The following is a 20,087-nucleotide window of genomic DNA, read 5'->3' as shown; positions in this document are numbered from 1 at the left end:
CCAACGGCTGTCAGGCGCCAAGTCCCGCCTCCCGCAGACACATGCCCAGTGGAGTCCCGCCGGGCTCGAGAGCCCGCCCCCAGGGGGCGTGGCTGCCGCGCGAGGTCCGGCGCCCGAGGGAGGCCCCGCCCAGGCCCCGCCCAGGCCCCGCCCAGGCCCCGCCCAGGCCCCGCCCAGGCCCCGCCCAGGCCCCGCCCGCGCCGCCCTGCACCCCTGCCCGCTCCCGAGGCTGGGACTTAGGGACGCCTGGTTTCCCGGCGGACTCTGCGGCGGACGCGCAGTGTGACCTTGGAGGAGCGTCTGCGCTCTGGGGACTCCGTTTCCACCAGTAACATGCAGGCGGGTGCCCTGGCCCTGCAGTCTGTGACCTAGTGAAATCCATGACCCCTCGGACTTGAGGCCGTCTTCGGCGACCCCGAGGTGAGACGAGCACAACCCCCACACGTCATTTGGGCTCCCTGAGCCTCCGCGTCCTATCAGTAGGGCCGGGCCGGTGATGCAAAGCTCGCTCCCTGTTCCTCCCAGCCCCCAAGTCAAGACAGGCCCGCCAAGCGACAGCGGCAAGTGTCCTGGGGCTGGACCGTGGGACGAGGCTCCAACAACAGAGCCCCAGAAGACAGAGACAATGGGCCTCTCTGTTGGCCCAGCTGTCCCCTCCAGCCAAACAAGCAGCTGACCCGAGGGCTGCCAGGAACAGGGTAGCTGGGATCCCTGGAGGCTCCGTGAGGGTGCCCGTGGGCGTGACCGAGTGGGGCCGCGGGAAGGGGAAGGGCACAGAGGCTTGAACAATGCCCTCCAAGTGCCTGTCACTTGACTGAATGATGGCACTGGATTCTCGGAACCAAATCCTATGAGGGAGTGCTGTCATCCCACCAATTTTTTCATGAGTGAGCTGAGGCTCAGGTCTGAATTAAACCTACACTAGACCGCCTCTCAGCACCGCAGCCTTGGGCAAGTTGCTTTAGCTCCCTAGTCCTTCATTTCTGCCTCTGAAAATGAGGTGAGGCCTTCCCACCTACCTCAGGGGGAAGCTGAGATCATTGAGAGAGACAGTAATGCTGATTAATATTTAAAGAGCACCTTGTGTGTGTTGGGTCCAATTCTAAGAGCTTTATGATCACTTTAATCCTTGTAACAACCCTAAGAGGTGAACAGAGGTTATGCTCATTTTACAGATGAAGAAACCGAGGCACAGAATGGTGAAATAATTCACCCAAAGGTCAGGGATGTGGACAGCTGTAAACCATAGCCACAGAAGGCAAAAAGTAATATTTGAAAACAAGGGGCAAAAAGTGCGTGCAGTGACCCTGTTTCATCTCAAGAACTTGCTCTGTGGTTTGGAAAGCCACGCAGATAAGTCTGTTGTTGGGAAAACAAGGGTCTAGGGCAGGCTGGACTGGGGAAGCCACAGCCAAAGAGAGTGGGATTCCTCTGAGTAAGAGGGTTTTTTAGGTTGTCCTCTGTGTGGCTGAGGAGGGGGGTGGACTGAGGAGCCCCAGGGGCTTGGGAATAGCTTCAAACCACCCTGCCTGCCTGGACTGCTGAGCCACACTATCACTTGTGAAAAAAGTAAACTAGGTTATTCATACTGTTGGGGGGCCACTCTGTTACAGCATCCTAGCATATCTGCTCACCAAGACACTGCACTGGGACACAGCAGTGAACCCAGCTGGCAAGATCTGAAACCCTGGTCAAGCTCACAGTGAAGTGACAGAGAGGAATCTCAAACTAGGAAGCAATCATAAATTGCAAAATATAAGTGTGTGAAAGGTACAGGCAGGGAGGTGGGGGAGAGTAGCGGTGCCCCTGATTTAGACAGTGGTCACGAAGGGACCTTGGAAGACATGGTTGTTTTCCACTTTTTAATCCTGTAAATCTGATTTTAAAATGTCATTGTGATATAAGAAGACACTGACTTATTGAGCATTATATACTTATTATTTTCACCCTTTTGTACAATCTTGGAATATATTTCATCTTCAAATTAATAAGAAGCTCTCAAAACATTAACACTCCTTTTGAAAAATATAGGCATACAAATGACAACATTAACAGCAGAAATGCACCAAAGATGAAGAATAAATGGCACAGATCCATTATTTCAATATTAGTTAATATGAATTAAATTGACACTGTTAAACCAGGCCCTTTAACAAGTAAGCACCTTTATTTGCATTCCAGTATCTGGCAACAATAACAATAATATTAGCTAGTGTTTTTTAAACCCTTAAGAGTGCCAAGCACTGCTAAACATCTACAATGTGTTTTGTTGTTTGTTTTATTGATGAAGAGATGACTTCCATTTTTTTTTTATATTTTCAAAAATTATTTCACTTATTTATTTCAGACAGAGAGAGAGAACGAGCAGGGGGGAGAGGGGCAGGGGAAGAGGGAGAAGCAGACTCCCTGCTGAGCAGGAAGCCTGATGGGAAACTCCATCCCAGGACCCTGGGATCATGACCTCAGCCAAAGGTGGACGCCTAACAGACTGAGCCACCCAGGCGCTGAAGAGATGGTTTTTATTGTTTTTTAATTTTGATTGATTGATTGATTGAAGAGATGGTTTTTAAATGAGCAGAGGAAACCACAAGTGCAAAGATAGGAGGCCAGATGGAGCAGGAGAAGGTGTATTTTGTTCTTACCACAGTGGGGAACTACCAGGCAGGGTCCCAACAGGAAGGAGAGAACTCATTCAATAGGGTTTAATGAAGAGAGTTTATATCACAGGGGCAATTTATCTCCGGTGTGTGGTAGAGATGGGGGAGATGTTGTAAGGAAATCAGTGGGATGGTGCAGTACTTGGGCTGGCAACAGTGGGGAGCCTTTACCCCCTAAACCTGAAGTGAGGAGAAGAGTGGTTTCTTGGAAGCAGCAAGAGCCTCAGTGATGGGTGAGGGCCCCCCCACCCCGAGAAAAGCTATGGCTAGAGAGACATAGTCACTCCCAAACTGGGAGTAGGTCGGGGGAAATACCCCAACTTTTCTCTCCTCCCACCTTCTGATGCCTGTCAGTGCCTCCCATGGGGTAAACCCAGCTGGAAGCCAAAGAGCAGGGATGTCCAGGTGATGGCATCCAGGGGGATCAGCTTTGTTTGGGGGGGCACAGAGCAGGTAAAAACTGTGGCTCACAGATCTGGGAGGTGGGAGCAAAACAGAGAATAAGCACAGGTGTTCTAGATGACCTTAAAGATTTCTCCAGCCCTCTCTGTGCCAACTTTGTGACAGCAATGGATTGGGCTTGAAAACTGCCCCCTTTGCCAGTACCATCAGCAAGCATCTTGTTGATCTTGAGCGCTTATCAGGACTTGTCACCATGGAGACCTGAGACTCAGGCTTCGCCACCTATGCCTACCATCCAAACCACAAGTCAGGGAGCTGGTCCAACCAGGTGACCAGGTGATGCCCAAAGAAATCACTGTACCTGTTGGAGCCCCTGGTACCTAGAACTTTTAGAGCCACTGGCCTCAGGCTCAGTCAGATCAGGTTGGCAGGGCCCCTCAAGACCAGCAGGGATGTTTGGACACCCCAGAGCTGGATGAAACCATTGCTCCCAACTCTGGGCTCCTAAGAGTGGTTTGCTCTGCCAGGGAGGACTGGCCCTGAGGGAGGTCCACACCCTGAGAACTCACTAGCCCGCCGTGCTGCCTGGACTCTGCCACTCGAAAGCATGTGAGGCCAACGACAAAGAGCACACGGGCACCCAGGTTCTCCCTCAGCCGCACACGTGGAGGGAGACACAACACCGCATAGCCACGGGCACCCACGCACAGCATCACACCCAGATATACACGCACAAATGCACAGACAGGTGCCGAAGGATGCTCACAGATGGGCATGGGTCCACAGTGCATTCCAGCACATCCCAGCCCATGTCTGGCCACCCTGCTGAGCCTTCGATTCTTCCAGTTTCCACTTTCCTGATGGTCCCAGGATGAAGGGGGGATGCCCCACCACACGCTCCTGTGACTCCCTGAACCTCTCTGGAATGGCTTGTCTTCTTCCTCACTGTCCCTCTGTCCCAGAAGGGGAAGCTCCTAGAACACAAATATTGAGGGAAGAAAGGAAAGAGGGAAAGAAAGAAGGAAGTGGGGGCGCGGGGGGACAACGGGAGGGAGACAGAGACACCCTCATGATAAACATGTGACAGTATGATGTAAATATGCTGGGGCAGATCCAGGTTTTGTTGGGCCCTAGGCTTATACAATGGGGGAGAGGAACCATTTTTCAAAAAGGAAGAACGAACCTGTGAATACAAGTTAGAGACAGAGCCTTGGAGGGCGCTGTGTAAGCGAGGGCCTTGGAATGCACAGCAAGCTGCTTCTGTCACATGCATGGAGACACAGACGCATACAGGAACACGGACACCAGAGCCCCTGCCTCCCACACGCACGCACACGCGGCTGTAGCCCTCAGATGCTCTCAGGAGCTGGGTCTTCTGGGCACTGGTTCAGAGGCCCTTGCACCCCACATTTAGAATTTAGGCATTGGCCCCGCTGCTTCCACATCACCTGAGCATCCTATTGGACTTAGCTGTTTCAGAGGAGTGGACTCTGTTCTCCTTTCCTGCCTCCTCACCTGAGCCTGGCCACCCACTGGGAGCTGGCTTCACACCACAGGGGCAGGATGAAAAGGAGGTGGGAGCTGTCTCTGGAGACAGGCTTGGCCAACACTCAGAGAAGTGCTCTCCCCTCCCCTCTACCTCCCCAACCCATCCTGCTGCCTTTTCCTGAGGATGGAAACTAGAGGCCTGGAGAGGGAGGTCGTGAGCTCTGGGTGGGTCCTCTTGGGAGAACAGCAGTGTGTCACACGCACACATGCACCCATCACACACATGCACCCATCACACACACACACAAAGATTATAAAAGATTTTCAATACAGTAAAGCATAAAGAAAATGAAAATGACTGGTAATACGGCAGCACAGATAATCCCAGTGGCATTGTAAAAATAAAGTTAATGCAGGCACCACATTTAGAAAATTCAAACAGTCCCGAAAGATTACAAAATGAAAACTAAAACCTTCTTTTCATCTCAGCCCCTCTCCCCGGAGATGATCACTCTTTGCATTTCCTTCCTGAATACTTTGGGAGACTGGCTTTTACTGATAAAAGAGAATCACTCTGCCCACTGTTTCATACCCTGCCGGTTTTCCACCTATAGCACATCTCTGCAGATCTTTCTATGTCAACATGGCCTAGTCTGCGGCCTTCTTTTTAATGGCTGTGCTTCTTTCCATTGTCTAATTGCATTCTCTGTCAATGTCTATTTCCAGTTTCTTTGGTCCTACAGTGTCCTATCAAGCAGCTCCTCGGTCTTCCTGAATGTGCCGTAAGTATTTCCGTAGGGCCGGTTAAAGTGGAAGCACTTGGTCAAAGGGTATATTACATTTTTAATTCTGGTAGAAATTACCAGAATGCTCTTCCAAAAGGTGGCATTTACACTTTTATCAACAATATATGGGTCTGTCCCCCTACACTGTTACTAATTTTGTGAAAGAGAGGAGCAAAAAGTCGTATCTCAGTGTTTTCTAACAGCCTATTGGAATATAATTCCCATGCTATACAATTCACTCTCTTAAAGTGTACAAATAGTTTTTAGTGTGTTTAGAGTTGAGCAACCATCAGCATAATCAATTTTAGAGCATTTACATCACTCCAGGAAGAAACCTGGTACCCATTAACAGTCACTGCCCCGTTTCCTCCTTCCTCAGCCCCTAGTGACCAAGTGTATCTATAGATTTGCCTACTCTGGACAATTCATAAAAATGTAATCATATCACATATGATCTTTTGTGTCTGACTTATTTCACTTAGCATATTGCTTGCAAGGTTTTTCCATGTTGGAGCGTGTGTCATTCCTTTTTATGACACAATATTCCATCATATGGATAGACCACATTTTATTTATCCATTCACAGAGGATGGACACTTGGGTTATTTCCACTTTCCGGCTCTTGTGAATAATGGTGCTGTGAACATTCGTGTACTTGTTTCCGTGTGCATGCGTCTACGATTTCATTGGTCTTAGACACATACCTACGACTCAGTGTTGCTTTAACAGAAGTTTCTTTTAATTTTGAGTGAGGTTGAACATCTTCAAGAATTGCCTGGGTGCAATTCTGCAAGTGCCTGGGTGGCTCAGTTGGTTGTCTGCCTTCAGCTCAGGTCATGATTCCAAGGTCCTGGGATCAAGTACCACTTTGGGCTCCCTGCTGAGTGAGGAGCCTGATTTTCCCTCTGTCTCTGCTGTTCCTCCTACTTGTGCTCTTTCTCAGTCAAATAAATAAATAAAATCTTGAAAAAAATTGCCTGTTCAAATACATCACCTATTTTACTGTTAGGTTGTTTGCATGTTTTCTTTCTCTTTTTTTTTTTTTTTAAGATTTTATTTATTTATTCATGAGAGGCACAGGAAGACAGCCAGAGACGCAACAGAGAGAGAGGCCGGCTCCCTATGGGGAGCCCAATGCGGGACTCCATCCCAGGACCCCGTGATCATGTCAAGAGCCAAAGGCAGATGCTCAATCACTGAGCTACTCAGGTGCCCCTCATGTTTTCTATTTGTGATATTGTGATTCATAATAAGAAATTATATGGTTTTCATCTCTTTCCTGGCACCAAGCTCCTAAAACCTTAGAGTTTCCTAAGCAATGGGAACCATAAAAGGTTTCTTTTGTTATGTTAACGAGGATACTTTGGAAAGCACCTATGGGTGGGAGATGGTTGCCAAGGGATCCGTGTGATTAGAGGGTTGTAACTTTTATGCCCACCCCTGATGTCTAAGGAGGAGAAAGGGGCCAGATATTAGGTTTGGTCACCAATGGACAAAGATTTAATCAGTCACACCTAAGTAATGAGCCTCCATAAAAACCCCAAAGGATGAGGTTTGTTGAGTTTCTGGGCACACACGGAGATTTGGGGAGACTGGCACCTGGACAGGAGGACATGGAAGCTCCATGCTCCTTTCCACGTACCTTGCCCTGTGCATCCCTTCTCTCTGATTATTCCTGAGTTATGTCCCTTTATAATAACCCAGTAACCTGATAAGTAAACATTTCCTGAGTTCTGTGAGCTCCTCTAGCAAATCAAACGCAAAGAGGGGTGATGGAAACTTCTGATTTATAGCCAGTGTATCAGAGGCACAGGCAACAGCCTAGACTTGGAATTGGCATCTGCAGTGGGGACGGTCTTGTGGAACTGAGCCTTTCACCTGTGGGATCTGAGGCTGTCTCTGGGTAGAGTGTTAGAATTTAGTTGAATTGTGGGACATGCAGCTGGGTCTTTGAATTGCTTAGTGGTGTGTGGGAAACACCCACATGCCATAATTGATGAGCAGAGTTATAACTGGTGTCAGAATCATACTATCAATTTGAGCTTTTTGTTAATCAAGAAAATGTAGCTTGAGGCACCTGGGGGACTCAGCGATTGAGCCTTTGGCTCAGGTCCCAGCTCCTGGGATCAAGTCCCACATCAGGCTCCCCACAGGGAGCCTGCTTCTTCCTTTGTCTGTATCTCTGCCTTTCTGTGTCTCCCATGAATAAATAAATAAAATCTTTTTTTAAATTTTTTTTAATAAATAAAATCTTATATAAAAAAAAAAAAAAGAAAAGAAAAGAAAAGAAAAGAAAAGAAAAACCCTGAAAATGTAGCTCATTTTCTGGCACGTGTGTTCTAACCATTTTTCCAGTTTGTCTTTTGTTTTTGACTTCATTTATGGTGTTTTGTGATATTCTGACATCAATTTTTTCATATTTTGAAGTTTATAGCTTAGTAGTGTTAAACATACTCACATTGTCATACAACAAAACTCCAGAACTTTTTTCTTACAAACCCAAAACTCACTACCCATCAAAGAACAATTTCCCACTCCCTCTCTCCCCATATCCCTGGTAAAGCCATACACACAGAAAGTTCTACTTTCTGTGTGTATGAATTTGATCACTCTAGGGACCTCATAGACATGGGATCATACAGTATTTGCCATTTTGTGACTGCCTTACTTCACTGACCATAATGTCCTCAAGGCTCATCTATGTTGTAGCATGTGATAGAATTTCCATCTTTTTTTTAAGTCCAAATAATATTGTATGTATATGCCCTATTTTCTTTATTCATTCTTCCACTGATGGACATTTGGATTGCGTCCATTATTGTGAATAATGCTGTTTATGAACATGAGTGTGCAAATGCCTCTTTAACGTCCTGCTTTCAGTTCTTGGATATATACCCCTAGGTGTAATTTGCTGGGTCATATGGTAATTCTATGCTTAATATTTTGAGGAAGTTCCATAGGACCTTCCCCAAAAGAGTGCACTGCACAATGGTTCCAATTTCCCCACATCCTTCCCAACATTTGTTATTCGCTGATTTGCATGTGTGTGTGTTTTAAAATTTTATTTGAAAGAGAGAGAGCATGAGTGGGGGAGGGGCAGAGGGAGAAGCAGACTCCCCACTGAGCAGCGAACCCAAACCAGGACTTAATCCCAGGACCCTGGGATCATGATCTGAGCTGAAGGCAGTCACTTACCAACTGAGCCACCCAGGTGCCCTGTTTGTGTGTTTTTGATAGTGGCCATCCTAATGGACATGAAGTGGTATCTCATTGTGGTTTCAATTTGCATTTTTTTTAATGCTGAGTGATGTTAAGCATCTTTTCATATGCTTATGGACCATCTTTATGTCTTCTTTGGAGAAAAGTCAATCATGTCCTCTGCCCATTTTTTAATTGGCTGTTGGTGAGTTGTAGGAGTTGTTTATATATTCTGGATATTAGCCCCTTATCAGATATACAGTTTGAAAATATTTTTTTCCCATTCTGCATGCTGCCTTTTTACTCTGTTGATTGTTTTCTCTGATGTGCAGAAGTTTTTAAGTTTGCTGTGGCCCCATTTATCTATTTTTGCTTTTGCTACCAGTGTTTTTGGTGTCATATCCAAAAAATCATTGCCAAATCCAGTGTCATGAAGATTTCCCCCTAACTTTTCTCCTAGGAGTTTTATGGTTTTAGGTCTTACAGTTAGAGGTCTTTCATCCATTTTAGTTTCTTGAGTTTTTGTCATTAAAACATGCTGTGCATGACCAAGAAGTATGTGGGCTTCAGGAAAATTGAGGTTCGCACACTTGGCTGGGTTTGGGCCTAGACACAGTTCTCTTCAGATTATTGGATCACAGGGCTGGGAAGTCTTTGGTGGGAACTGGCCCTTCCCTAGTACCAGTGATGATGCCCTTTGGTCCTCATCTTAGGGACATTCATCAAACAACTGCCAAATCTTCATCATCCCCATCATCATCAACAATGTCGCCAGCCTCTCAACCACGCAGCTGTGCATCACTCAGGCAGCACCCACTACCTTGATCTTCCCAAAGATTGTTGGGACAGGCCAGAGGGGTGCCCTTTCTGCAGATGAGAAGAGTGAAGCCTAGCAGCATCTTGACATCATGAGTATGATTCTAATTGCAGAACCCATGCCATCACACTAAAGTTTTCCTCTATTAATATTTTTTAAAGATTTATTTTATTTTTTTTTATTTTTTAAAGATTTTATTTATTTATTCATGAGATACACAGAGAGAGAGGCAGAGACACAGGCAGAGGGAGAAGCAGGCTCCGTGCAAGGAGCCCAATGTGGGACTCGATCCCGGGTCTCCAGGATCACGCCCTGGACTGAAGGCGGCACTAAACCGCTGGGCCACGGGGGCTGCCCTATTAATATATTTTTTTTAATTGCCAATAAGATCATATGATACATACAATGATCCATCCTGGGAGAGCTGAACTGAAAGAAAGAATTTAAATGGAATTTTAAATCATTGTATATAAAGGTGCTGCTTTCTGTAGAAGCCACAAAGCTGGAACGTGCCCAAATACCAAACAATAGGGAAACAGCTAAGCCTCTGAGTGGAATACTTTGCAGTTAGGGGAAATATGTTCCATGATGCCTCTGGGGAGATGTAGAACTGTGTATCTTAACCAAGCAGAACTCCATGGAACTGTTTATAAATAACCCGTTTTACTGGCTACGTAAAAGCCATTTATACCATGTTGGTCAGCTTCCCATGTGTGCCCACATCCATTTTTACCCTTCTCTTGCCCTCTGGCATCATGTGTGGCCAAAGGTCAGCAGTGGAAGAACACTGAAGGTAGGAAGAAAAGAGAAGCCAAAAAATTTCTCCTTTTCTCAGCTCCCTGTGACATCTCTGGCAATGTGGGAGGTGGTTTTCTTCTGTGGCTTCTCCCTCTTCTCTCTAGACACTTTTTGTGGCCCTAGCTCCTACCAGGAAAGCCTCCCATAATTCTAGCTCCTGCCAGGCAATCCCAACTCCTGGGTAACCCAGAACACCGATGCCTCTCATTATCCAGAGGAATGATAGTGGCTTCTTCTGGGCTAATCAGTGGGATACTTCACTGTCATCCATTTGGCTTCCAACTCCTCTATTAACTGAGGAACCAATTCCCTCTGGGTGGTTTGTGTTTTCCTGGCTATACCTAGACTGATACCTACACTGATGGAGAACAATAATTTTTTTCAGATCATAAAAATGGTGTGTTCATTGTAAAAAAATATGGAAAATCCAGGAACATATGTAAATGAAATAAAAAACCAGCCATAATCCTACCTAAATTGTAGCACTATTACCATTCCCTACATTTTTTGAATATGTGATATTGTATCCTGTGTTATTTCATAATCTGTTTTTTTAGCTAACAGCATAGCACACAATTTCTTCATGTTGCTTATGAATTTCTTGTAAACAATGTTAAATGGCTACCCATAATATATCATCACCTGAATGTAATATATTGTTGGACACTTAGATGGGGTATTTTTTCTAGTATCACACTATAATTAAAATCTGTTCGTATATAGGGAATCCCTCCTGAATTTCAGAGCACTTCTTTAGCTAAACTGAACCAAAGGTGTGAATAATTTAAAGGTCCTTGGTATACATTATCAAATCACATTCTGTATATACCTATTTACACTCTTGAGAACCTCACAAGAAGGCTTTGCCTACCACTACAGACCTCCTGTGCCTTGGATTATAAAGCTCCTTAAATGAGGGGAGAACCGCCCCTATATATGACATAAAATGCCAACAATCCTGGTGGGTTTGGGAAGAAGGGTGCATTTCCTGGGAATAGGAATATAGGAAAAAGCCATGCATCCATTAGCTATTGCATTACAAAAGTTAAGCTTAAACAACAAATAGTCATTATTTCTGGGAAGCCTACAATTCACTTTGGTGATTCTGCTAATTTGGGTTGAGCTTTGCTGATCTTGGCTGAGGTCAGCTAAGATGCCTTGGCTGGGGTGAGTCAGCCTTCTGAGTTAGTCTTTTAACTATCTCTTACATCTTTCCAACCAGCTAACCCAGGTATGTCCTTGTGGCAGTGGCAGGATTCCAAGAGACAAAGCTACAATGATCAAGTGCTTTGTCAAGCTTCTGTTTGTACTACGTCTCCCCCTATTCTGTTTGTCAAAGCAAGATACAGGGTAAAGTCTGTGGCCAGTGTGGGATGACACTACCAAAGGATGTGAATATTAGGAAGCAAGAAAAATTGGGGCCCTTATTACAATCGATCTACCACAAGCTGCATCTTTGACAGATGGAAATGTGATCTCCATAGCAACCAGCAAGGACAACTGAGGCCCAGAAGGTACCACAACAATTTGTTGGAGGCTGCTGACCTGCCTACATCACATTTAATCCCCCTGGGATATAGGTGCATCACAGGAATAAGAAGAGGGGAATGCTTGAATCACCACCCTAGAGGAATGAGATCTGGAAAGAAAAATTAAACTGGGGTACAAAAAAATAAAAGTACAATTCTTGCACACCTGGGTTTATAGACTAGCATTCAATCCACAACAGATGAGAAAATAACTGGTCTTGGGTAGAATGGAGAGAGGGCAATAAAACACTAGAGTAGTAGTGTACAATGTTGGAGGGAAGGAAGCCTCCTACTTCCTTGGAATTGCCAGTTTGGGGGCCAGCGGCATCCTTAAATATCAGCCAGCATAATCCCCTCCTTTCATAGCCTGGGAAACAGAAGCCCAGGGAGGTTAACTAACTCCTCTGAGATCTCACAGTGTGCTAATAACGCAGGAGGTGAGAAACCGTGCCTGTGCTGCTCGCTGCTACGCTGGGCTGCTGCTGGGGTTTGCTGCAAACACTCAAATTGCTTCTTAATTGGAGTCTCCTGCTTAATTAGCTGCTTCCTGAGCAGCCTGTGCTCCCTGTTTGGAAATCTCAATCAACATCATCATCTCTAAATTGGTGTGACCTCTCTCTTCTCACGTCCTTCGCACAGGGATTTGCTTCATGGTTTTAGCCCAGTAGGACAGCTGGGGAGGGGACAGGGCTTGAGAGCTGTCTCTGGAGAGAGCACAGCTGTTCTCCCCACCACTCCCTGCTCCAGGGACTTCCAAGCACTTCACAACCCCAGAAGGTCAACACGGGGCATTTGGATTCACTCTACTAGGTTTGCCACTAACTTCCTGTGTGAGCTTGGGTAAATCTCTGTCTGTCTCTGAGCCTCAGTGGCCACTAAAATCTCCCCCACATTAAGGTTACCAGGTTTAGCAAATAAAAACAAAATGCTCATTTACATTTGAATTTCAGGAAACAATAAATAATTTTTTAGCGTAAGTATATTCATGCAATATGGGACATACTAATACTAAAGCCTTTTGTTGTTAACTGAAATTAAAATTTAACTGGGCATCTTATATTTTGTCTGACAACTCTACCCCAAATGAATAGTTCTATTCCACTCTGCCCTACAGGAGCAGCCAGGGGCAGGTGTCAGAGCAGAGGCTGGGGATAATTCATACCTGGTATGAATCCCAGATCTGCCACTTACCCCTTTGTGATCTTGGACAAGTCACTTCCCCTCTCTGAGCCTCAGTTTCCTAAATGGTAAAATGGACGTGTTAATCCCTAATTGGTTTTCTCTCAAGACCAGGTGAGCACAAATGAAAAGATATCATTAGAATCCCTTTATAGACTGCAAAATGTGCTACAAACTCGAACATTAAGAACCTATTGTATGTGACACACTCCACCAAATAAGAGAAATGGTGATGGCAGTACAATCTGGAAGACATTTGTGTAAGAAACCAAATGCGAGACTATTTTTCAGAATTCTTCCATAAAGTGAAATTTCATCCAGAATCTCAATTCAGCCTGCTATGCACTGATAAGGAATTAGATACTTTAGGGGAAAAAAATCTGTGAAGTGCTGGGAAAGAGTCATGCCTGGGCTTGATTCCAGAAAGAGCTGGAATGGTTCTCTAGACAAGCTGGGCTTTCAAATTCCCACTTGGGAAGGGACCTGACTAATCCAGGGTGATCACATGCATCAGTTTGGGTGGAATCTTTCCCATCTTGTCCTTAGGCTTTGGATATGCCTCTGCTAGCTGCATCTGACTCCTACCTTCTAGAAGCCTGGACTGATGGAGTGGATGTCAGTGGAACTGCCTGCCCAGCACAGCCTCTTATTAAAAGACCCTATCCCAGCCACCCAAAGTATGGGAGATAATATTTGCAGATCACATACTGGTAAGGGATTTGTTTCCAAAATATATAAAGAATTCCTACAACTCAAAACAAAATTCAAAATGGGAAAAGGATTTGAATAGCTATTTCTCCATAGAAGATATACAGATGGCCACTAAACACACGAAAAGATGGTCAACACCACTAATCATTAGGTAAATACAAATAAATCTGCAGTGAGATACCACCTCACACCCATTAGGATGACTATGATTAAAAAAACAACAACAAACCAGAAAATGACAGATGTTGGTGAGGATGTGGTGACATTGGAACCTCATGCATTGCTGGTGGGAATGTAAAATGGTGCAGCCTCTGTGGAAAACAATAGGGAAGTTTCTCAAAAAAACTAAACATAAAACTATTATATAATCCAGCAACTCCACCTGTGGCTATGTACCCAAGACAATTGAAAGCAGCATCTCAAAGGAATGACTGTATACTCATGTTCCTACCATTATGCACAACAGCCAAAAGGTGGAAATGAGCCAAATGTCTACTGACAGATGAATTGATAAACAAAATGTAGCATATCCATACATTGAAGTATTATTAAGTCTTTTTTTAAAGGATTTATTCATTTATTCGAGAGAGAGCACTTGAGCAAGGGGAGGGGCAAAGGGAGAGGGAGAGAGAGAGAATCTCAAGCAGACCCCCCCCCCCACACACACACACACACTGAGTGGGGAGCCTGATGCAGGGCTCGACCCCAGGACCCTGAGATCATGACCCGAGCCAAAATCAAGAGTCAGCTGCTTAACCAACTGAGCCACCCAGGTGCCCTGTATTATTTAGTGTTAACAGGGAAGAAAATTCTGACACATGTTGCAACATGGATGAAACTTGCAGACAGTATATGAAGTGAAATAAACCAGACACAAAGGACAAATATTGTACAATCCCATTTATATGAGGTCTCTAGAGGAGTCAAGTGCGCAGAGACAGTAGGGTGGTGGTTGCCAGGGGCTTGGAGAGGGGGAATGGGGAGTTCGTGTTTCATGGGGATGGAGTTTCAGTCTGAGAAGGTGAAAAAGTCTGGAGACGGATGGTGGAGATGGCTGCACAATAATGTGAAGGTACTGAATGCCAATGAAGTATTCACTTAAAAATGGTTAAGTAGCAAATTTTATGTCATGTGTATTTTACCACAGTAAAATAAAATGAATGGTAAGGAAGTGGCCCAAATTGGTTAAAAACTAAAGAACCCATCTTTTCTCTTTGGGGAATACCCCCTCCCCTGCGCTCTCCATCATCCCTTGCTCGGTCCACGAGGTTCTCCAGGGGTAGGCATTTACTTCACACACAGCGCATGATTGGTCGGGGACAGTACGTGACTTGAGCTGGACCAATGAGAACCCTTCCTGGGACTGTTGCCGGAGCTCTTTGAAAAGGCAGCTTTTCCATGGAGGCGACTAAGTTAATGGATAAGGAATGTGCATCAGGAGCTGCTGGTGATCGCTTTGCCTCCAAATCTGGAGAGCGTCTCTGAGCGTGAGACCAACTCATCAGGAAGCAAAATGCAGAGACGGAGGGACAAGACCTCGGATTGTTTGAGCCATGCCTGAAGCCAGTCAGTGCCTGCAATCAGTTCTCCCTGCAGGCTGTAAACCCCCTTTGTGCTAGTCTGAGCTAGATTTTCTGTCTCCTGCCGCTGATGGATGCACTGCTCCAGTTTGCCAAGACACCCAGGGAGAGGCTTCAAAGGAAGACAAAGCCTCCAGTGGCTCAGCCTGGTGTTGCTGGTGCATTCATACACAATTCCTACACGCTGAGTGACTGCTCCCCGGATGCCTTAAACAGGCAAACCTCAAGACAGACAATTTCTTTTTTTTTTATTTTTTTATTAGAGTTCAATTTGCCAACATATAGCATAACACTCAGTGCTCATCCTGCCAAGTGTCCCCCTCAGTGCCCGTCACCCAGTCACCCCCACCGCCCCGCCCACCTCCCCTTCCACTACTCTTTGATCATTTCCCAGAATTAGGTGTCTCTCATGTTTTGTCACCCTCACTGATATTTTCACTCATTTTCTCTCCTTTCCCTTTATTCCCTTTCACTAATTTTTATATGCCCCAAATGAATGAGATTATATAATGTTTGTCCTTTTCTGATTGACTTACTTCACTCAGCATAATACCCTCCAGGTCCCTCCACATCGAAGCAAATGGCGGGTATTTGTCTTTTCTAATGGCTGAGTAATATTCCACTGTATACATAGACCACATCTTCTTTATCCATTCATCTTTCAATGGACACCGAGGCTCCTTCCACAGTTTGGCTATTGTGGACATTGCTGCTAGACATCGGGGTGCAGGTGTCCCGGCGTTTCATTGCATCTGTATCTTTGGGGTAAATCCCCAACAGTACAATGGCTGGGTCGTAGGGCAGGTCTATTTTTAACTCTTTGAGGAACCTCCACACAGTTTTCCAGAGTGGCTGCACCAGTTCACATTCCCACCAACAGTGCAAGAGGGTTCCCCTTTCTCCACATCCTCTCCAACACTTGTTGTTTCCTGTCTTGTTAATTTTCCCCATTCTCACTGGTGTGAGGTGGTATCTCACTGTGGTTTTGATTTGTATTTCCCTGATGGCCAGTGATGCAGAGCATTTTCTCATGTGCGTGTTGGCCATGTCTATGTCTTCCTCTGTGAAATTTCTACTCATACAGCAATTTGGCAGTGTGGCAGGATACAAAATCAATGCCCAGAAGTCAGTGGCATTTCTATACAATAACGATGTGACTGAAGAAAGAGAAATGAAGGAGTCAATCCCATTTACAATTGCACCCAAAAGCATAAGATACCTAGGAATAAACCTAACCAAAGAAGTAAAGGATCTATACCCTAAAAACTACAGAACACTTCTGAAAAATTGAGGAAGACACAAAGAGATGGAAAAATATTCCATGCTCATGGATTGGCAGAATTAATATTGTGAAAATGTCAATGTTACCCAGGGCAATTTACACACTTAATGCAATCCCTATCAAAATACCATGGACTTTCTTCAGAGAGTTGGAACAAATCATCTTAAGATTTGTGTGGAATCAGAAAAGACCCCGAATAGCCAGGAGAATATTGAAAAAGAAAACCATATCTGGGGGCATCACAATGCCAGATTTCAGGTTGTACTACAAAGCTGTGGTCATCAAGACAGTGTGGTACTGGCACAAAAACAGACACATAGATCAATGGAACAGAATAGACCCAGAAGTGGACCCTCAACTTTATGATCAACTAATATTCGACAAAGCAGGAAAGACTATCCATTGGAAAAAAGTCTCTTCAATAAATGGTGCTGGGAAAATTGGACATCCACATGCAGAAGAATGAAATTAGACCATTCTCCTACACCATACACAAAGATAAACTCAAAATGGATGAAATATCTAAATGTGACACAAGATTCCATCAAAATCCTAGAGGAGAACACAGGCAACACCCTTTTTGAACTTGGCCACAGCAACTTCTTGCAAGATACATCCATGAAGGCAAAAGAAACAAAAGCAAAAATGAATTATTGGGACTTCATCAGGATAAGAAGCTTCTGCACAGCAAAAGAAACAGCAAAACTAAAAGACAACCTACAGAATGGGAGAAGATATTTGCAAATAATCTATCAGATAAAGGGCTAGTATCCAAGATCTATAAAGAACTTATTAAACTCAACAGCAAAGAAACAAACAATCCAATCATGAAATAGGCAAAAGACAGACAATTTTTATCAGTGTTTGGGATCCAATAGCCACACTTTGTGGACAACGTGAGCAGGACTTTAGGAATATGACCTGTATTCCATGCCCGCTCCCCCAGGTCCCCCCTCGGTGGCCCTCGAGGTGAACCCTAATTTGGCCCCCTCCTATCCCTCTAGTCCAGAACATTCCCCATCCATTTGACTTTAGCCCCACTCCAACGCCCAGGAAACAGGCTCTGCTTCCTTCTCAACCTCTACACTTTTCCTCTTCCTATTCCTTCTGCCTGATGTGCCTTTCTGCCCTGGTCATCCCGATCCTTCACTCGTTGAATATCTATAGAAACACAGCACACTGCCACCTCCTCAGAGACATGTCCCTCATTCCTGTCCCCCTAATTGGCACTTATGCCAGTTTGACAGTCTCCAAGAACCCTCGCTGTGGACCTGGAGCAAAGAGCATTCTGTGCTGTCTCGAGTATCAGAGCCTGAGCCTGAGCCTACTGAGCTTGCTCTGCATTCAGAGTGGTCCAGGCACATGTGGTAAGTCAACCGGGCTAAGGAAGAGACACCAAGTGGCCATTTTCAAGACTGGAGACTACACATGGGCCCTCTTTGGGCTTCAATGTCCACATCTATGAAGAGTGAATGGGAAATACTATGTACCTCATATAGTTATTGTATAAATTAAACAACATAAGCTATCCATGACTACTCCACCCTACCATACATTACCATGTATATGCAGGAGTTACATCCTAGGCACATTTACCTGCAATGAGTTAAATATGAGAGAGAGAGAGAGAGAGCTCTTATCAACTCCTTAACACTTCCCTCACTCCCACCCGTTCAAACTAAGCCTTGCTCTTCACTGTCCCAAGGAAAACAAGGCCGTAGCCAAAATGAAAAGGAAAAAGGTTGATAATTAGATTTGAACTTCCAAGGGCCCTAAATTCTGTTAATTTCAGGAATTTTCAAGGGTAAAGTGACCATAGTGCATTTTGAGTCTCACATGCAGGCTTTAGAACCCAACTGCCACATAAAGTAAAAGTGCCTTCAAGTCCCCCTGGTCACCTCCTCTGCCAAACCATCGGATCTATGGTGCCAGGGGCTAGCCCAGAGGCCTCAGTCCTGGTGGCGAACACCAGGCAAAGGGAGGACCAACTGGCAAGTCCCATCTATAGATTCATTGCCTGTGTCGCTGCCTTAGGTGAAACTGTGGAATACCAGCCCTGCAAAGTCTGGGGGAAGCTCGTTTTTCTGCCTTGGAGAGTCTCTCCTGGCCCAGATGCCTGAATAGTTCTGTAAAGATAAGTCTGCACATGTTGGTCAAGGACAAGAAGGGAACACACAGACATCATTTGTAAGCTGTGACAAGGTGCTGTGATGATAGATGGTCACTTACTTGGTGTTGCAGGTGCCCAAGTAGAGGGACTTAGAGTTTTGGTCTTGTTTTGAAGTAACAGAAGCTGCTTTTTAGAAGTTGAATTTCACTTCCTAGTCCAAATGAACTTTAAAAAGTCACTGGAGCAAATTGTGGTTATTTCCCAAAGAATTATTAAATGCCTCCTCTCAGTTTATCTAGGTCACTAAGTTAGCTTACCTAAAAAAACAAATGCAGAGAGTACTGATTGCCTTGGAGGGGATTGTAATGGGACCCACTAGCTCATCAAAGCTAGTGGCTGGGGAAAAGTTGGGCAATTTGGCACTAGGGCCAAATTACCTCTTGGGCACATAGTCAAGATCCCAACCCATTCTCATTAGAGATTCCACTACAGCAAACCTGTCTGGCAGGGTGGGGTGTTCTGACTAAAGACCCCTTGCAAGAATGGACAGGAAGAAATCATCCTGGGGCATAGTGACTCATGCTCAAGTCCAGGTCTGTGTCATGTGCATGGAGGGAAGCCTTGTACTGTACCAAAACTAGGAACCTTGGCACGGTGAGCATGGTTTGAAGATAATGGCCAACCACGAGAGTATATGCCACAGCCTTGAACAGCATGGGACAGTGCTGTGGCAGTAGAATGATCCAGACCTTCTAGTGAGAACCTCAGCACTGGGTCAGGTTGCACCCGACTAATGTTCAAAGGAAACACCTTGTGGCAGGAATGGAAATAATCCCACCTTAAAACCGGGCCCTGCTACAGGCTTGGTCCAGCTCTCTATCCAAGAGTTCCTTTTGGGTTGGAGTGGGGGAAGAGTTCCTTTGAACTGCTAGACCGAGTAATTCCTCAAAGTTTTCTAACAATTCAGGAAGAGAAACAACTTACCAAGTATATGCAGGCTCAAGTCTGTTTTAATGTGAAAAATTAGAGGTGAACTTTATTTGTACTCCCAAACTACTATATTAAGCACAAGTGAACCTTGACTTTGTTAAATTGTCTCTTCAATTAACACCCCCCACCCACCCCCTGTCGCAGCCCCTACCTGAGGTTTCTCCTTTCTTTTTCTTGTTAGCTCCTAGGTCTGTGGCTGTGACTGCAAAATCCTGGCTTTGATTGTTGGGATAAGGTTTAATTACCTCCCACCTGAAATGGAAAGGGTAAAGGAGGCCAGGTACTGCATTTAAGGTAATTAATTCCAATTTCCCCCCGGCGCTGGCATCCATCCAGGGCTGTCAAGTTGATCACCTTGTCAATACACCTGAATTCCCTCTAATCATGGTTCAGTTTCCCAGGCAGCCTTGGTTGTACTGGAACTTTGTGCAGAGTGAGGGAAACACAGAGATTTGGGGATGGCAGAGAGGTGATGGCATCAAAGGGCTGTGTCCATGCTGTTTCGGGTACCAGAACCCTTTTATTTCCAGACCCTTCAGTATTCAATCTTTTTTTTTTTTT

The 20,087-nt window shown here is 45.2% G+C and overlaps 1 long non-coding RNA gene across 1 annotated transcript; it reads left to right on the top strand.

Moving 5' to 3' along the window:
* The first annotated feature begins 44 nt into the window (after positions 1–44).
* LOC140609758 (uncharacterized) lies at positions 45–11,839 on the top strand. Its single transcript, XR_012011493.1, has 3 exons — positions 45–420; positions 5,274–5,329; positions 11,368–11,839. It is a non-coding gene; the product is annotated as an uncharacterized lncRNA (long non-coding RNA).
* The last annotated feature ends 8,248 nt before the right edge of the window (positions 11,840–20,087 follow it).

This window comes from Canis lupus, chromosome 19 (assembly GCF_048164855.1).
Source record: "Canis lupus baileyi chromosome 19, mCanLup2.hap1, whole genome shotgun sequence".
Taxonomy (NCBI): domain Eukaryota; kingdom Metazoa; phylum Chordata; class Mammalia; order Carnivora; family Canidae; genus Canis; species Canis lupus.
Note: the sequence above shows the minus strand (reverse complement) of the source record. Positions and strands in the feature narration are given on the sequence as shown.